Raw genomic sequence first — 6,390 nt, forward strand, 5'->3', positions numbered from 1 at the left:
GTGGTTGGACTTGTACCATCTTGAGGAGAAGACAGAGCTGCAGAAGGCCTTGTAAACTTGAGAAATGGGTGGGCACTGCTTCCAGGAACAAAGGCTGGAATGGCCCGGAGGAATTCTGGAAGGAAGGAGCTCAGAAAAAGGGCCAGATGAAATCTCAACTCTCTTAAGGAGTGTCCTACGAAGGAGCAGCCCATGACTTTGGGAGGGGGGTACAGTTGTAGCAGGAGGAGGTAATAAGAGGTGGTGAGAAGGATTTCCCCCCCGGCCTCCCCTACACCAGCTCCCCCCCCTCCCCCGCCTCCCATGCACAGGTACACAGCCCTCACTTTCCCAACATCAAGGTTTCCCCGACCTCTAGGACCACATAGGAAACTCAGGACCCGGAGAGGAAGGGACCTGCCCAGGGTCACATAGTCAAAATGGAAGCCAAGAGAGAAACCCCATCTGCTTGGCCCCTCAGTGTTCATTTATTTATCTGTGTATCTGAATTTTTGTGCTTAGTTTTTGCATGCCCAAAGTACGAAAGGCTCTGAAGTCTAGCCTGTGCACATACAAGCATTTACACCTATTTTCTTCCTTCCTTCCTTCCTTCCTTCCTCCCTCTCTTTCTTTTCTATTTTACAAAGATGTCAAGGTTCTAGACACATTGTCCTACACTGTTTTTATCCCTTGACCATTTGTCCCAGGGACCTTCCTAGCACACTGAAAAGTGGCCTGAAGTTCCACTAAAGGACAAGCCTCCGTCCAGCTCCCCGGCTCCTGCTTAGTCCCTTCCAGTTATTTCTCTGCTACAAACAAGGACATGCGCTAACATGCCCTTTTCCGTGAACAAGCCGTGGCTGTAGAATATTTGAAAGGTGGGGTTGCTGTGACTTTGACACGGCGGCCCCATCGCCCTCCATGGCCACAGAAGTGCCATTTTTCTCACTGCTGTGGCTCTTTGTCCTGAGGAGGGTGGACAATGATGGGGGGCTCCCATTCAGTCCCTGCTCAACCTCAGGTCTTCCCGAAGCCTGGGGTCTGAGGGATGTGAGGGAGGCCGGGAGGAGGGGTGGGGTGCTCCCGACCAACTCGAGGTCTGGTCCAGGTGGGCAGGAAGGCCCCCTCCCTGGCCCTGGCCCCTCATGGGGACTGTGGCAGGAAGAGGTGCCTCTGCTATCCAAATATCGATTTCCTGCTGCAGGCTCTGGGCTGTTTTCTTTAGGACAGTGGCTGAAACCTGAGAGGCTGAGCTGGATGGGGGCGGGACAGGGGCAGGATTCAGCCAGCCTCCCCCCAGCACACACACACACACACACACACACACACACACTCATTCACTCACACAGACTCTCCTTACAGTCACGTACCCACATACGTTCTGCAAAGCCACACGTACCGCACTCACATGCACACCACACCCACATGTATATGCACTCAGGCTCTTCACATTTTCAGAGCCCACAGCCACGGACAGCCCTGGTCAGCCTGGGGCTGTGCTGCAGAGCCCAATGTCCACTCCCGCGGGTGCGGGTTCCAGCACTAGCTCTGCTGCGGGCCCCAGGGAAGAGGCTCTTTCGCTTGGCCTTACTTTCTTTATGTAGACAATGGGACATCAGTGAGACTCTGGAAATCTAATGGCCACCACAGGGTTGGAACAGGAGACCAGCCCCCTGTGGCCCAGGAGACTTCTTGACTGGGCACGCATCATGTCCTGAGCCGTCTAACCCAAGACAGGCATTACCACACTGACGGGCGGAGAAGCTGGTGAGGCCAAGTTCAGTTGTCTCTGGCCAGGGTTGCCCTCGACCACCAGGTGATCTTGTGTGCCAGACTCAAAAGATTTTGCCCCATGACGGAGCAAGTAGCATAAGGAGGGGCTGGCTAATGAGGGGAGGGCTGGGCAGCCGCCCCTCTGCCTGCATAGCGGCTATCAGCTTCTCCCCATTCTTTAGCACATTTCATTAGCATCCCAATTAAATCGGCTGGTACCCAGAGCTGGGCGGACGCAGCCACACGCCCTGCCGTTCCATGGCTCTGGGGCTGCCAGGACGGGACACCTGTAAGCAGCCTGGATGCTGGATTGCCTGCGGCCTCTCGTGCCCTGGGACATGTGCCAACACCCCCCCTCCCCAACCAGGGAGAGTAAGGGACCGAGGGCTGGCCCCTCAGCCTCTCGAGTGGCTCCAGACACTCCCCATTGCTGAGCAGTGGGAAGGCGGTGTGGTGGCTCTGAGGACTGGGCCTGTGTGAGGGGTGGGGAAGAAGCAGGACAGGAGCCTCAGGCTACACGTGGGGGCAGCAGAGGGGACAGAGATCACGGACCTGGCCCCTTGTCACCTCCATGTGTTGCTTCCCTCCATATTCTGACCCTTCTGGAATGATGTGGAGACGCGTCATGGGGTGGTCCCATGGGCACAGCCCTCCTGTTGACCCAGCCATCCCTTCCCCCTTCACCTCCTGCAGAGGAAAGCCCCCTCCCGGCCTTCTCCTTGCCCCTCTTCTGGTTTTACTACCTTTCCCCAGCCCTGCAGCAGCCTCTACAGTCCACAAGGCCTGCCATCTCTGGCTGTGCCTCTTTCCAGGTTACAAGCTCATTCCCTCCTCCTGCACACGGGGAGGGTGACAGTCAGGGGTGGGGGGGAGGGGTGGGAAAAGGAGGCGTGTTCATGCACCGTGTCTACCTGACATTTCTCATTTTGCCACCTCGGGCCCCAGGGTCCTCCTCATCCCTGGGCCAGTCACCGCGTCAGGGGATGGAGGGCTATGATGGGCCAGGGCTCTGTGGCCAGGGACAGTGGGTTAATTGGCTGCCCCTCCAGAACCATGTGGAATCCAGGAGCAGAAGTTTCTCGAAGAAGTAGGGGTGCCGTAACAAAAAAGGGGGATGGTTTGGCAGATGAAAAAAACAGAAGTCACAATGGGCTCAGACTACTGCGTGCAGGTCCAGAAGGGGAGGCCTGGCCAGAAAACATGAATGCTCAAGTGCAGCTCAGGGTATCTGGCCAGAGAAGAGAAGTCAAAGACAGTGACCTTCAAATCCCTGAAGCCTGAGAGGAGAGTGAGGCTTATTCTCAGGCTCCAACAGGCAGAGGAAGACCGAGGGGTGGACATACAGAGAGAGAGCTCCCGGCTCCAGGCAGGAGGGCCAGCTGGAGAGCCAGCAGTGAGAACTGCCCTCAGGACAGCGGCCAGCGACGGCGGTGGGTGGGGCCTCCCTGTTCCAAGGACTGTTCTGGGGGAAGAGGGGTGTGGATGGGGTCCCTGCCTTGGGGTGGACTGGCTGCAGGGGGGAGCAGATGGTGGGGTTGTGTCAGGTGGCCCCCTCAATTCCCGCTAACTCAGACCTTCCACGGCTCAACAATGCAGACAGCGGCCAGCTGATGAGAGAGAAGCAGGGGTGGAAGGTGGAGGGGAGATAGCGGACAGTGCAAAGTGTCCGCAAGGTCCTGGAGACAGAAAAGCCACGCAGGCAGGCTGCAGGCCCCGTCCCTCAGCTCCTCCCAAGGTCACCGGCCGTGGGCTGTGGGGGCAGTGGTGACCCTCATTCTGGGTCCCTCCGGTGCCTGGAGCCTCCACAGCTCTGGGCAGCTTGGCATTCATTAGGGGCTGGCTAATGGCTCGGAAGATTGGCCAGGGGCGCTGCTGAATAGAGACCTCGGTGAGATTTATTCCTAATTATCTCATTTGTCTCCCCCCATTACTCTTTATGGCTGGGATTTATAGGGCCATTAGTGGGGCCCCGGCCAGGCCAGGATGAGCGTGAGCCTTGAGATGCTCCATAATAATAACAATAACAATGCTCACCCTGGCCAGATTAATGGGGGTGCCTTCTTGTCCTCCCCACCCCCTGTCCTTGCCGCCCACATGTCCCTCTCCCTTCTGGGACCCCCTGATCTTCAGCACCAGGTCCTCAGCCACCTGTGGAGTTCAAGCCTGTGGCCTCCCCATTCCCCCACCCCAAGCTTGTCTCTTAGCCCTTCTCACATGCTACCTTTGGGAACTTCATGGTAATACTCGGGGGGATGTGGATTCCAATGGTAACGCCTCTGGGGCAAGCCTGTATCAGTAATGGATGTATCAGTAATGGATGCGTTTGGCTATAAACAGCTTAATCTGAAAGGACATGCGTTGTCTCCTTAACTAGAAGTACAGAGGTAAGTGATCCTGAGCTAGTCAAGAGGCTCAAAGATGCCACTGAGGAGCCTGGCTTCCCTCCTTCTTCTCCGTCATCCTCAGCATACGGTCCCTGTCTCCCCTCCCACTCACAAAGTGGCTACCATAGCCCCAAGCATCAAGCCCACACACAGCATCCACGCCAAACAAAAAAAGGCAGGTGGGGAAAGGAGGCCTTCTCCTCTCACACCTTTTATCAGGAGAAGGAGATCATTTCCAGATGCTCCTCACAGGTCAACTTAACTCCGCCCAGACTGGGTCCCATAGGGTCCTAGGTGGGGTTCCCCCAGAAGCAGGCCCCAGACAAGGCTTCGAGTGCAAGTTTGTTCGGAAGCAGATTTCAGGAAACATCAGTCGGGGAGCAGGGAGTGAGGCCAGGAGGGAAGGCAGCCGACAAAGGGTGTGTTAATTGGTTACCACTGCAGGCGACTGGCACCCAATCTTGGAGGACACGTGCCTTCAAGGGAGCTGAGGTGTTTATACACCAAACCCACAGTCACTGGTTGAGGGCTGTTCCCAGAGGAACGGCAGTTTTCTGGCAGTCTCTGCCCAGTCGCGCTGCTGGAAGAAACTTCCTGGCAAAGGGGTAGAGTTGCAAGCGGGCAGAGTTGGCCAAGGAACTCTTTCTCTCACTGGTAAGGCCCGAGCGGATGGGTGGGCCCCATCACTGGCGCTGGGCTTGACATGACAAGCGGACAGACCCATCTGGATTCACTGTTTGGCTGGGAGAAAGGGGGTCGGCCGGTAGGGGGGGCTGCCATAGGGTCGCCCCACCTTTTCCCCACAGCCTTTCTCACCGGGCAGGAGAGGGTAGTGCAGAAGAGAAGGGTCTTCCCAGAAAGAAGAGGGAACTAGGGGCACCTGGGTGGCTCAGTCGGTTACGGGTCATGGTCTCGCGGTTCGTGAATTCGAGCCCCGCGTCGGGTTCTGTGCTGACAGCCCAGAGCCTGGAGCCTGCTTTGGATTCTGTGTCTCCTTCTCTCTCTGGCCTTCTCCTGCTCATGCTCTGTCTGTCTCGCTCTCTCTCTCTCAAAAATAAATAAACATTAAAAGTTTTTAATAAAAAAAAGAAGAGGGAATATTTAGTAAATGAGTACTGCATTTATCATCTATTGTTATGTGACAAATAGACCCAAACCTAACAGCTTGAAACAATAATGAAGACTTTATTCTTCCCCACTGTTTCTGTGGGTCAGAATTTGGACACAGCCTGAGCTAGGCGGGGTCTGCATCAGGGCCTCTCTTGAGGTCGCAGTAAAATGTTGACCAGAGGGGCGCCTGGGTGGCTCGGTCGGTTAAGCGTCCGACTTCGGCTCAGGTCATGATCTCACGGTCCGTGAGTTCGAGCCCCGCGTCGGGCTCTGTGCTGACAGCTCAGAGCCTGGAACCTGTTTCAGATTCTGTGTCTCCCTCTCTCTCTGCCCCTCCCCTGTTTATGCTCTGTCTCTCTCTGTCTCAAAAATAAATAAACATTAAAAAAAAAATTTAAAAAAAAAATGTTGACCAGAGCTCTGGTCATCTGCGAGCTTGACGGGATGGTGGCTCCCTTACATGGCCAGCAAGTCTGTGCTAGCCATTGGCAGGGGCCCTTGCGTGCGTATTCCCCAGAGGGCTGTCTGAGTGTCCTCACACCATGGGCAGCTGACTCCCCCCACGAGTAGGGGGCAAGAGCCACAATGTCCGTTATGACCTGGCCTCGGAGTCCCCCACATCTTGGAAGCTGGCTACCATATTTACTATGAACCAGGGTCCACAGCCCATTTAATCTTCATTCGGTTGTTGTTAAAAATGCACCTCTAGTTTCTATATAGCATGCCAGGCTCACTCAAGTGCTCAGCGCTCATGATCCCTCTTTTACAGATGAGAAACAGGAGGTGGAGACGTTACCTAATGTTTTCAGGCTGATTCCCCAGTGAGGCACGGCACTTCTGGCGTCAACACCTGTATTTGTCCCATTTCACCATGCTGCTTTCTGGAAAGCAGAATGTGCCCTGTGCAGGGAGTCAGGGGTCCTGGGTTACGGTATAGGCTCTCTATTAACATGACACCTGGGCCACCATTTCCTATAGCAGATGCCTCTATTCATTAGGACTGTGTCTGCTGTAAGCTCATTTCTCCCTCCTGCAGATAAGTCTGGAGATGGTAGTAGAGAACTGCCAGAGCGCTCTGTGCCTGGAGGTTCCCGGAACCCCAGGCTCCTTGCAGGTCATTGCTCTGCTATGGCCCTTGTTCTCA

This window comes from Panthera onca, chromosome B2 (genome assembly GCF_046562875.1).
Source record: "Panthera onca isolate mPanOnc1 chromosome B2, mPanOnc1 haplotype 2, whole genome shotgun sequence".
NCBI classification, from domain to species: Eukaryota; Metazoa; Chordata; class Mammalia; order Carnivora; family Felidae; genus Panthera; species Panthera onca.